The following is a 13318-nucleotide window of genomic DNA, read 5'->3' as shown; positions in this document are numbered from 1 at the left end:
TTGACAACCAAATGTTGCAAGAACACCTTGCGCAGCATACCTAGTTTTTATTTTAGCGAGACAATGAGTGTAAATCGAACCCGGTTTTCAGAAACTTGATTGGGATTACAGATATGTTCGCAATATCCGGAATTCATTACTAGAAGAAAATGTTTTGTTATTGCAAGGAAGGTTTTTTTCATGCGCTAGCTTTGTGTGCTAACTTTCAGCAGCTTAGTGAAAAAAATATATATATGTTGCCAACAAAACGTTGCGGGGCAGGTGTTTACAAGACGTACAGCGTCGACAAACTGTGTCCATGAAACGAGTGTCCACGAAAGGTTGAATTGTGTTCAATGAAACGATATGGACCCGTACAGATGTGAAAATGCAGCAATATGAATGTAAAAAATGTTTTTTAGTTGCTTCTGTAACTATATACAGATTTTTTTTTTTTTTTTTTAAGCTTTACAGATTTGTTTTAAAATAGTTGTGAAAGCTACACAATGCGGTCTGTGCAGGCAAGTTATATGGCCAGGGAAAATAGTGTAAAGGCTAATCATCATGATCAGTCGAATAATTCGCTATATAATTTGATGACTAGCTTTTTAATAAGTGAAAATGGACAAGTGGTTCCAATTATAAACTGGCTGAGTGTCAGCGAAAGCCACTAAATTAGAAAATCTTAGACCGGGGTGCGCTCAAGTTAGCACTTCTGCAACAGGCGAAAGGTTGGTGGTGCAAAAACGCAGATGATAAGACAATGATCAGGGCCAGATTAAGGTACGGGCTAAGGGGGTTGCAGCCCTGGGCCCCAGGCTGTCGGGGGGCCCCATGCTGGCCCCTGAAAATTTAAAAATGTTAGACTTCTTTTTTTTTTTTTTTTATTTAAGAAAGTTTAGGCAGAAAGCAGAAGGAACACTCATGAAGGGCCTCTGCAACAATGACCTTCTCGTTCTCTTTTCCTCAACAAGGAAACAAGGATGCCATAAAGTTCCCGTCTCTAGATCAGCTGGCGTTTGTGAGCTCGTTGTGCAAGAGCGTGCCAGAACAACAAAATTTAACACGGCCTCCAATGCCCCTTGTTAGAATTTTTTTTTTTTTTTTTTAAATTGGAGTTTGATTAAAGGACGGTTATGGAGCTTTTTTTTTTTGTACTCGGGGCCCCTTTAGCGTGTTTTACGGACAATTTTGGGCAGGAAGTTAAGCAAGCGCAGGCAACGCAGATGGTTCACACATGTTGTTTTAAACCTTTTCGCAAAACTCTATATGGAGTTCATTCCAGAACGATAAGTTTGGAACAAGCGAAAAGGTGCCCGTAAATCTTCCGGACGCCGTCTCTATAGCCACCAACAAAGAGGCGTTTCAAGGAGCCGGCTCTTAAGACGCCCCTCAACAGTTTTCGATGGGTACTGACTGCAAGGAAGTGCTCTAAAGTCGATATCTGGTCTGCCAGTGCAACTGAACACTCTTCCTTCCAGCGACTGATATGAATACTGCAATGGTTTCACCAACCTCTGAGGTACAACCTCTTAATTTTTAACGTTGAGTCACAGAACAAAATGGCCGCCGAGGTCTAAATTACTGCATTTAAAAAGAACAAGATTAGTACTAAATCTGATTTGAAACATTTTTACCATTCAACAAGACAGCGTGTAGATACAAAAAGAAAACATCTTCTCGATTCTCATGATAAATTCTTTAAATGCAAATGTGCCCGAACGACAGCGGTCAATGTCTTAGAATCGCACACAGTTTCTCCCATGCTTTAAATGTGGAAGTCTGTGTTTGTTTGCAAAACAAGGGTTCAGTTATTAGAAAAGCATTTACAAAGTAGTTTGATCCCGATAAAGACTGCTTCAACCAACGAAATTTCTTTCTTGCCTATGTCACTTCCTTCACTGTTCACACCAGTAATTAATTAACAGAGGGCTAGTTAGAAGTTAAAACACTTCCAATAGTTTGGAACAATTACAAGAATAAGGGCTCTAGATTTTCGTGGCAGTTGTCGATTTGCGAGGCATGCCATTTAGGGGAAGCAAAATTAGAATGGGAATTTTGCAGGTACCTTTTCGATTGCTGCATAACTCAATTCATGTGTGATTAATGATGTCACTCAACACGTTAAAAACAGGGTCACCTGTGCTACAAGTCAACATTGTGACCAATTTGTATGAACTGGCCCAGGCATGTACCCTATGAATCTAGCTGTAATTCTAGTCAACCAAATTCATGAACGGAGTCAACATTTTAAACAAAAACTAGTTTTTTTTTTTTGTTTTTTTTTTGTGGTTAAGTTGCTGGATGTGAATGACAAATCCTAATATTTTCCGCAATGTTTATTTGATTTCATTTTTGTACCTCAAAATTACAATATTGTAAATTGCTAGAGCGGTTGATTATTTGCGAAGTAGCTTCTAAACTATTGCATCCGCCTCAATGCCAGCAAGGAAAATTTGAATTCCATTGAATCTACGGATCTAAACAAGGCTCGACAATAATCATACGATGAAACATATCTGGATTTAACAAGTTCAAAAATATACATATTCCCGTCGTCATCGTTACCTCCACCACCACCATTATCATAGGTAGAGGCCTCATAACAGCCTCAGCCTAGGGCCCCCAAATGCCTTAATCCGGCACTGACGATGATCCTTATTTTCCTTTACGTCATGCGGCTACACCTCTCCGCAGTATACATCACTAGGAGGGAGGGAATTGTGGCAGGCAAGACATGGTGGAAGCCGACGAGTAACCATGTCGGAGAAAAAGAGCTCGAGCGATACGCTTCACTTATACCATTTCCCTGGTGCCTCGCTGTCTGCAATGTCAAGACTGTAAAGGTTTATCCAATCCTTGGCCAAAAGAGCCACCTCAACCATGAAAATTAGTGCCACTACCACCAGTCCATTTATGTATGCGCCTCTCCGTTCGTCCACCTTATCTGCTGTGTCCAGTACTCGTCGAATTTAAGGTGTAGCTGAACCGAACAACGCAGAGAGCAAGTCGTCTGCTTCTTGTGCAGGGGTTGTGGTGACGCAGAACGACGCAGATTTCCGATTGGCTTTGATTGGGAGGATAGTGGGTAGACCTCAATGCTATGATGCCTAGAGGTCTACCCACTATTTTGTTTAACCAGCCAATAAGAACTTGGCATTCTGACATCATCATAACCCGTGTGCAAGAAGCAGACAAACTTGCACTCTGCATATCCCAGATGAAGCCCACCATGCAAGCAAAGAAGTCACGAAAAATATCTTCGAAAGAGCTGCAGTCCATTTTCAAGCTGAAATATAAAAAAGGAGCTTGATACCAGCAACTGCAATAGATCACTCGATTCCAATTATTCTAATGTGAAAGAGTGTGCCTTATAAAGTAACCAATTTTATTGACAACCATAAGATAACATTACAGGCAAGGCAAGTATTCCCTTCTTGATCACTTTCCTGCATCTCTCAGCCAAGTTACAACAATATATTTAATTGTTATCACGCTTTGCATTGGCGAGGTTGAAGACGAAATTTAAGGTTTGATTTCCAAGAACAGATGGAGCGCGTCATTCTTGACAAACCCGTCCTCTTCTAGCAGATTTCCTGTGGCGAGGCATGATCCTCCAAAGCATGCATCACTTAATTTCTTCTTCCTCTGAAAGCCAGCCAGCATTTATCTTGTAGGAAATCACATTTGACTGGTCCTTCGAGTGAGACACCAACCGTGTACATTTTTCTGAAGGGCTACTCCAGCTGTGAGTCATGTTCCCCAAGTTCTAAACTCATGAAACACCCAAAGCCCACCTCTGTGCCCAAACGATAAGTTGGACAACTTGGAATACATTGTAATCATATATGGTGCTCTCCAAGCTCACAAAGCCTGCCCACTGTGCAATGTACCAATGGTACATTGGTACATTGAGCATAAGGGCCCTTGCTTAGAAGGACTTGTCAAATTTCTGCGCACCACATCCAAGGCTTCAGTCAGCTCGTCCCTTTGCAAGTGGAGCTCCTCCCTCACAAGCTTTTTGTCATCGGCCATTGCTCCCCGAAGAACCTGCAGTCCCTCGGTGAATTCAGTGGCACAGACTGTGCTAAGGTCATTTAGCTGCTTAGTGAGCCTAGAAGCTTCAGCCTCTAATCGGCCCTTGCATCTTGAACCCTCAGCTCTCACATCTTCACTGCACCGTTTCAGACTTGACTGCAGCGAGATGATGTCCTTGGAGATCTTCCCTATGGCTCTGTTCATCTCGAGATAAGCTTTGCTGACATTCCTAAGGTCTTTGGTGGCAGGGCTGTCGGTAGGCAGACGTGTGGCTTGGGGAATGCTGCAACCATTCTTGAAGTGCTCCAAAATGTCACTCTGCAGCACTGTTGAGTGACACAGGCAGCAAGGCACAATGTTGAAGTCACATTCCTTGTAGTGGTCCAGGAGGCATGCTACGGGACCAATGAAGCTGCACCCTTTAGGTGCATTCCAGCAAGCAACCTGGGACCAAAGGAAAGGTGTTGAAATTGGGTGAACTGTCTTTTGGTAAAAGAATGTTTATGCTAATAATATAGGAACTTAGGAAAGGTTGTTAATGACAGTCAAAGAAGCAGAAAAATGGTGCAAATACCGTTAGTAAGAAACCCCATTGTGCTTTACTTCTTGTATCACTAGTTCACTGCTGCTTTCCACTCTCGAAGTATGACCCACAAAGTAATTAATTGGGTACAGACCCATACATGCAACGTTTCTGTGCCCAGTGCACATGGGCAGAAAAGAAGAGTGGAGAGCTTAACTAGTAACTGCGAGGGGGGAGGTTATGTACTCACAGTACAGTTGAGGATGTACTTGAGAGGGACCTCCAGCTGTTCAGCATCATCTTCGCAGAAGGGTTTCTGATCGACGGGACACGCACTCCCTTCGGCGACACACTGGACATGGCACTTTGTGCACAGCGTGTGGTTGCAGGGCAGCCTGACCGCTTTCCTGTATAAAACCCCGCAGAGGACGCACGTTTTCTGCGCAATGATAGGCTCTTGGAACAGCGTGGGCCTCCAGTCGAGGGTGTCGGAGAACCCGGCTATTCTGAAGGACACCATTTCCACAGGGGCAAAGTTGCTGCCTGCCATTCCTCCGTGGTATGTAAAGAAGTATGTAAATTGTGCAGATTTCTTTTTCAGAAGACCTGTGGAGGACATTTCAAATCATGTGAGCAAGATGTCAAAACAACAAAGCCATGGCACAAACTCATAAACCAATAACAGATAGCTAAAGCAGATCAAACAGTTGCTTGACTCTCACCGGAAGACCAGCCTCCCAGTAGGTTTTGCACACAAATTCGGCGTTGACAAGAAAACAGCGGCTGCTCCAATTGCACCGTAATGCCAATGCCAGAAAGCAGGCACCCTTCAAAAACACTGCGGGTGTTCAATGCAACAAATGTTCTTCCCGACGGAAATCAGAGCCTCACTTCTAACGCAGTGTTTAAAAAGTGCAGTGGCGTACCAACCTGTTTTTGAGTTGGGGGGCAAACCAGATCTCCCCCCCCCCCCCCCCCCCTCCAGGGCTGGGGGGCGGTACCCTCGGTATCCCTTGGGCGTCGTCACCCAGAGCTGGGGGGCGGTGCCCTTGGTATCCCTAGGGCGTCGCCAGCCAGTGTTTGCCTTACCCAGTGGCGGCTGTTTCAGGGGGGGAAAACATGCCTTGCCCCCCACTATGAGAAATGAGGGGGGGGGGCAAGCACCGCCGCCCCCAGCTGGTACGCCCAAGCACGAGTGCTTGAAAGGGGTTTTTGGTAGGCCGACGTGTGGCTTGGGGAATGCTGCAACCATTCTTGAAGTGCTCCAATATGTCACTCTGCGGCACTATTGAGTGGCACAGGCAATCTACCCAAGTATGACTAAAAGTAATTCGACTCGAACATTTCTGTCCGACAGAAAATGCGCACCTACCTGAACAACCAGTAGCTTCTGTGCCGAGGGAGGAAGTTGTGGATAATGCTCAAGACAAACTGAAACCTTTCAGGTTGTATCTTATCTATAACAAACCCGGACTTTTGACCGTGTACCCATACCATACGGAGACGCTGTGCGAGACCGTCAGAAGACAGATTACTGCAATCTACAAGACAAAGGTACAGAGAGTGATATTATTGGAAAAACGTTTCAGCTCCATGTGAAGCATGTGATTCGACACTGCTTGTGACGTTTTGCATGCTCATGTCATGCCGTCAAGAACCGTGCTAGTTTAAGATCGCAACAATTTTTCTTTTCTCATCATCCTTGTCCACCGGTCAGTCTCGAGAAATAGACCTTTCTCGCAAAGTTTTAGGGTGAATTTTATATTTGTCCTTTGTTAAACGAAAAAGGGTGTGCATATATCTGCTTGATCCGACATCGCCATAAATTAATTAGACAGAAGTCCCGAGCAATCTATTTTAACAAGCGTTTTATCAGCCGATTTTCATGGAGTTCTGGGACGTTTGGCGGCACGCATAAAAAAACTTTAGTCCCCCGGCAGAATTTGAACTCACCACCTTGAGCCAAGTGCTTTGCCGACTGAGGCTATGCAGGGTTGGTGGTATGGACCACACAAAAGCGAGCTCATCCGCACGGCGCGTGAAGGCGTAGTTGCGCGCTTCGCTACCTTTCCTTCCTGTCGTGCAATGCCATCTTGCAGCGTTTGTCAGAAATGAAAACGAACCTTCGGTAGGCGGTGCCATTCAGACATCCTTCTCATCGAACATTCTGTGCTTACCAGTCTTTATCAGCATCAACAAGCTTGTACAATGTTTATTTCATGCTTGCCTTCGTTTGTTTGTGGTGTTTAGTACAATCCGTCGAATTTAGGACATAATTCAATGAAAAGATTCACAACTTCCTCATACTACTGGATAGTCGGAGAGCAATACGCTAGACCACTGCCCACCGCACAAAGAGCACGGAGCAGGATGAAGTCGTGCAACTAGGAATAAAATATTCTGATGCTCAGAAGAACGAACTCAATTACTAAAATAAGAATGTGGTAGTTTATTGACAACAACATAAGATAGCATTACACGCAAGGGAAGTAAAGCTTTCCCACTCGCTTTTCTGCATTTCTCGGCAAGGTTACAACAGAAAAGTTGAACAGTATCAAGCTTCGGACTGCCGAGGTTGATTACGAAGCCTACGGTTCAATTTCCAAGAACACATGGAGCGTGTCGTTCTCGATAAACCCATCAAATTCTAGCTCTTCCACAGTGGAAAGGCATACTGCTCCAAAGCCTCCCCTCCTTTTTCCCTTTGGCCTCAGGAATAAGTTTCTCCGATATTTATGCCAACCAGAATTTACTTTGTAGGAAATCACATTTGACTGGCCCTTTGGGTGAATGACACCGACCGTGAACACCTTGCTGAAGGGCCACTCCAGGTGCAAGTCATGTTCCCCGGGGAGTAAATGCATGAAACACCCGAGGCCAACCTCCCTGCCCATACATGTCAGCTGGACAGATTGGGATACATTGTAACCATACATGGTCCTCTTGGGGCTATACAAGCTCTTCGAGCCACTTCTAAGTGCTTCATTTTTCAGGTCTGTCCATTGTTCAATGTACCAATGGATTCTCTCATGCTTAGAAGGACTTGGCAAACTTTTCCGCACCACATCCAAGATGTCAGTCAGCTTGTCCCTTTGCACACAGAGCTCCTCACTCGCATGATTTTTGTAGTCGGCCATTGCTTCCCGAAGAACCTGCAATCCTTCCGTGAATTCAGAGGCACAGACTGTGCTAAGGCCATTTAGCTGCTCAGTGAGCCAAGAAGTTTCAGCCTCTTCTTGGCCCTTGCATCTTGTGCCCTCAGCTCTGGCATCTTCACTGCACCGGTTCAGGCTTGACTGCAGTGACATGATGTCCTCGGAGATCTTCCCTATGGCTCTGTTCATCTCGAGACAAACTTTGCTGACATTCCCAAGGTCTTGGGCGGCAGGGTTGTCGGTAGGCAAACTTGTGGCTTGGGGATCGCTGCAACCATTCTTGAAATGCTTCAAAATGTCACTCTGCAGCACCGTTGAGTGGCACAGGCAGCAAGGCACGACATTGAAGTCACATTTTTTGTAGTGGTCCAGGAGGCGTGCTACAGGACCAATGAAGCAGCAGCCTTTAGGTGCGTTCCAGCAGGCAACCTGGGACCATGAAAAAGGTACTGAAATTGGATGAACTGTCTTTTGGTTAAAGAATGTTTATGCTAATAACACAGGAACTTAGGAAAGGTTGTTAATGACAGTCAAAAACGGTGCAAATATCATTAGTGCACTCGTACGTAAGAAATCCCGTCGTGCTCTATTTCTTGTGTCACTAGTTCAGAGTTTTTTTCTGTTCTTGAAGCATGGCCCACCAAGTAATTCATCAGGTACAGTCTCATACATGCAGTGCGGCAGAAAAGGATAGTGTACAGCTAGTAACCGCGAGGAAGAGGTTAGGTACTCACAGTACGGTTCAGGATGTACTTGAGAGGGACCTCCAGCTGCTCAACATCATCTTCGCAGAAGGGTTTCTGGTCGACGGGACACGCACTCCCTTCGTCGACACACTGGTCATGGCACTTCGTGCAAAGTGTGTGGATGCAGGGCAGCCTGACCGCTTTCCTGTATAAAACCCCGCAGAGGGCACACGTTTTCTGCGCGATGATGGGCTCTTGGAACAGCGTGGGCCTCCAGTCTAGGGCGTCGGAGAACCCAGCTACTCTGAAGGACACCATCTTCACAGGAGCAAGGTCGCCGCCTGCCATTCCTCCGTGGTATGCAAAGAAATTTGTAAATCAAGCAGGTTTCTTCTTCAGAAGACCTGTGGAGGACATTTGAAATCATGTAAGCAAGATGTCAAAACAACAAAACAATGACAAACTCATAAGCCAATAACAGATAACTAAAACAGATTAAGCAGTTACTTTGACGCTCACCAGAAGACCAGCCTCCCAGTAGCTTTTGCACATGAAGTTATATTAGCGTTCATAGGAAAACGATGGCTGCTCGAAATGCTCTGTACTGCCAATGCCAGAAAGCAGGCGCTCTCCAAAATACTGTGGGTGTGGGTGTCTAGTGCATCAGAAAGTCTTCTTCCTGCCTGAAATCACAGCCTCACTTCTAAGCGGTGTTTACATGAGCGCTTGCAATGTGGTGGTTGGAGTAATGCGGCCAGCGTTTGCGTTACAGCTTGTTACAGTTACGCATTTCCTGTGGTTTCTGAATATTTTTTCGATGGCAGACTGCTACTGTGAACGACTGAAAGCCCCTTTTACACTTTCCCATCCACATCAATGGCTTTTCAAGCTTTAGATTCCCAAGAATTGTGCTGCGTGCGGTGGCGGATTCAAAATGTGTGTGCGCGCGTGCGTGTGCATACACGCACGCCGAGTTTGCTTGCACATCCGCGTTGAGCTTGCGGCAAGGTATGCTAAGATTGTATACAAACCAGCGACGTTGTTATGGCGAAGCCTGTCTTATTGGAAAGGTACTCCGAGCAAAAGTGCTTCACAAAGCCCGCCAGCCCGCGTAAAAATGCGTCCCGCTCCGGTTGGATTGGATTACACTCTGAAACCAAGCTGATGTTGAGCAAGAAAAATCTTTGCATCTTGCACAAAGTATACAATTATCGGAGAAATAGACGTAAAAAACACACAAAGCACTTGTTTTGTATCATCACCAGTACAACCCTAATATATTTTCTTCGCTAATAGATATGCAAAAATATTTAGTTGAGATCTGGCCATCTGGCTTCTTTCTAGCCAATCCGTAAATCGAAGCGCGGAAGCGCGTTTTACGTTTTTGAAAGAGTCGACGTGGAGTCGACCACAGTGGAGTCGACAGCTCTCGTCGTTGTCGTTAGTTACGTTGTGCACACGCGGTGAAAATTGATGTTTGTGTAAGGCCGTTCACTGCACAAAAAGTGAGAATCGTAGATTGGTAAGTCCACCAACTTTCTCCCACTCGTTCGTCGGAACTTTCAGCATTTTATTCTACACCATCTTCACCGCGAGGAATTCTTGTAGGTTTCTCTTTCTACTAGCGAGACGATGCTAACGTACAAGGGGTTAACAATCAGTTCTGTCAATAGGCAGATCATTATTCTCGGGTGACTGGCCATAGTTGTATTCTGATTACTATCGTGTGTGAACAGCGAGTTTGGGTTGCGCTCATTCAGCGCCGCCTGTATACAGGCGGCATTGGCTCATTTCACGTCACGTTCTGATGGCGCCACGGGACAAAGAGATCAAGGGTTCGATCCCCGCCTCTTCCGATTTCGACACGCACCGGCGTTGGCACTCAGTTCGTCAAACGTCATTTCATCTACAGACCGTCTACAGACATTGTGCCTGTTCATCGATAGTTCGTTTTATCGACACACTGCGATGTTTCGTCGAAAGCGGTTTTCCGCGCACATGGTCGCCGGCGTCCGGTGGATGGATGGATGGATGGACGCGTACTCCTGTATTTTTTATATGGTGGTGATGATGATACACGTGGCCTTCCTCTTCGCTAGTGTCCAGATTAGTCTTTTTTTCTCCACCAATCTTGCAGTCGTCGCTTTGTAGTGTCGACTATTCACCTCTCTGTGCTGTTGTTGCATTGACTTGTGGGTGGGTGGAAGCCCAGCGCCTGCCGGTCTGCTGTAGCATAATAAGTGCCTGCACGAGAGTCGGCGGCATGCTCTGCCCTCCGTTGTGGTTGATAGACCCTTGATTGCTGTGTGCACCTCATCATCCCTTGTTGGCATCAAGCCTAGACAATGCAGGACCAAGTGGTCGATTGTCGCGATCGAGTGGTCAAACCGCTGTTGATATGACGTGGACGGATGCCCAAGCTGTTGTCATAGAAACTCTCCGATTCTCTACGGGGTTTATGGGCGATGTAGAATTGAAGTCTCGCCTCACTGGCCCACTTTGTCGCAGATATCTCATGGACAGGGTCGGAGAAAAAACCATACTTTTTGCGAAGATGGTAGACAAGCTTCACCCAGCCTGTCTGGATGCAGTTAAAACTGATGTAATTAAACACTCGCCGGGCCCATTGGCGTTTATGCATGTGGGGAAGCCAATTACGGTAGCTGAGCTTGCTAGAGGCCTCCTGTGCCTCAAATGTCGAACACCCGATGTCTCCTTGGATGGCCACGGCAGCACGGCACCTGGCAACTGACATCTCTTTTTCTTCGTCCTAACCAAGTATGCGTGTCGGTCGAGATGCAGACGATTGCGCTTGCAAATGTGAGGCCAGGCACTTGCACGGCTTCCCATAGCTCCCTAATCATCATGTACTTGTTGCAGCTCCATTGAATGCGCCAACGTAAGGTGTCCTACCCTCTTTTTGCCGCCTGTCAAAGTTGCGTTTAATGGTCGTCAGAGTAGTCTGGTGCATTGGTCACTGTAACTCCCAGGTACCTATACCTTTTTATCATCATGACGTCTTCTGTGTGCAGTTTCAGTGCTTTACTGTCAGCGCAGTGCCCAGAGAATCGCAGCACTGCTGACTTCTGGACATTAAAATTCAGTTGAAGCATTGGGAGTTGTTGCACGCAAATGTTTGCTAGCGTCTGCAACGTGTTCGTATCACCTACCATGAGGACAATATCATCTGCGTACACAAGACCCAGTATAGCCCAGTGTGTCACACATCCGTTTTTAATCCGTCGAAGTGTGAAACCAAGTACAGACGTCTGTAGTTGCCTCTTCAATTCTGCTGTGTGCAACATATACGGAAGTGGTGAGAGTGGGCAGCCTTGTTTCAGGCCCATCTTCACATTGACGCTTGTGGACACCACGCCTCCGAACTCGGCTGTAACTACGCCCCCGTCGTAGAGTCTCTGAAGCCAGTCTGTCCATTCTTCGTGCATGTCGAGTCTCCTGAGGCATTGTAGTAAGGACCGGTGAGGCACGCTGTCATAGACCTTGACTACGTCCAAGAAGCAACATATAACATCCTTGTCTTCCCTCCTGGCTGTCTCTGTCAGCTGTGTTTATTACAAACAGGGTATCCTCCAGTCGCCAATCCTTTTGAGAGCCGTTTTGGAGCTCTGTTAGTTTTTCGTTTCCCTCTGCCCATGCACTCATCCATTTTTTTATCACATTTGTGAACACCTTGTAAATGACGCTTGTCACAGTGAGAGGTCGGTAGACTTGAACTCACTTCTTCTTGCCTCCTCGTTTTGGCAAAAGTGCTTCCTTACCCTCCATCCAATCGTCTTGAACGGAAATTTCCGAAACAATTTCGGTGACAATGCCTTCCAGCTGCGTCCTCATGTCTTCGCCCATGCACTTGACTAGTGCTGCATTTATGTCATCTTTGCCTTGTGCTGCTTGCTTCTGAACGTGAGCGATCGCTCTGTCGAGGGAAATTTTCGTTACCTCCAACGTGAGGTCTCCTGGCTGTCCATGTGTTTGTGGACGGTCTGGTTCTGTCAATTCGTCTGGTGTTCTGGTGCCTGAGGCACCATTGGCCTGGGGGGACCTTGTGACCCAAATAGTATTGCCAGGTGCTCCGACAGGTGCTCTGCCAAGTCGTGTACCACTTGTCCCGTGTGGTCCTCCAGAAATGTCGACATTGGGTCCATTCTGTACATTGACCCGACATTTCGCCAGAACGTTTCAGCGGCCGCTTTACCGCTATCCTGGAACCCACTTCCAAACTGGGAACTTCGGTTCTCGAACAGTACAACCCCAACGATAAGAATGGCACTCTACTGAAACGAAGACCGAACTTCCCCAGACTGAACTCTTTGCCTCTGTTGTCCTGCCTGAAACTTTTAAAACACACAAAAAATATGTGTGCAACACAAGACAGGATTTCTTGTTGTGGCTGTACGGATGAAAATCCATATAGCATTGACCATTTCTCCATAGGTTATATTTGACATGCAAACTGTTGTGCATACATTGCTTTAAAATGGTAGTTTTCTGGAATTTTTGTGAATTAATTTTATGAATTGAAATTGAGGGTATTTTTCCTGCCACAGCCAAGCAAGGGTTAGAGATAGCCCAAGAAGAGCCACATAGCCAACCTCCAAATTTTGGTGTCAAATTCAGCAAAAAGTACTTCAATTTGGATGTAAATAGCCCAATCTGGCAACACTGCCTAGTTTGCCAAACCCGAAATTATGTAGGGAGAATTGAATGACATACATCTGACATAGCTGGTGACAGGCAGAGCAAAGGAAAATTGGGACTCCCTCCCACGTGGCTCCGACCCTAAGTCCCAGTGGGCCTGGTGCGGGGGTAACACTGACTAGGTTTGACCAGAGGAAAATTGGCGACTCTCCCGCCGGGGGAAGAGGGGGGGGGGGGGGGGGGTTTAGTCTTTTAGCTTGATCCCCCGAAGGTCATCCTGG

General features: G+C 46.2%; 2 pseudogenes; both read right to left on the bottom strand.

Moving 5' to 3' along the window:
- Positions 1-3350: 3350 nt before the first annotated feature.
- Positions 3351-5512, bottom strand: LOC115332519 (annotated as a pseudogene).
- Positions 5513-6965: 1453 nt separating this feature from the next.
- On the bottom strand, positions 6966-9581 carry LOC115332504 (annotated as a pseudogene).
- Between the last annotated feature and the right edge of the window lie 3737 nt (positions 9582-13318).

Source organism: Ixodes scapularis, unplaced genomic scaffold (genome assembly GCF_016920785.2).
Source record: "Ixodes scapularis isolate PalLabHiFi unplaced genomic scaffold, ASM1692078v2 PGA_scaffold11__112_contigs__length_91849675, whole genome shotgun sequence".
NCBI classification, from domain to species: Eukaryota; Metazoa; Arthropoda; class Arachnida; order Ixodida; family Ixodidae; genus Ixodes; species Ixodes scapularis.
This window is presented reverse-complemented; position numbering and strand designations above follow the sequence as displayed.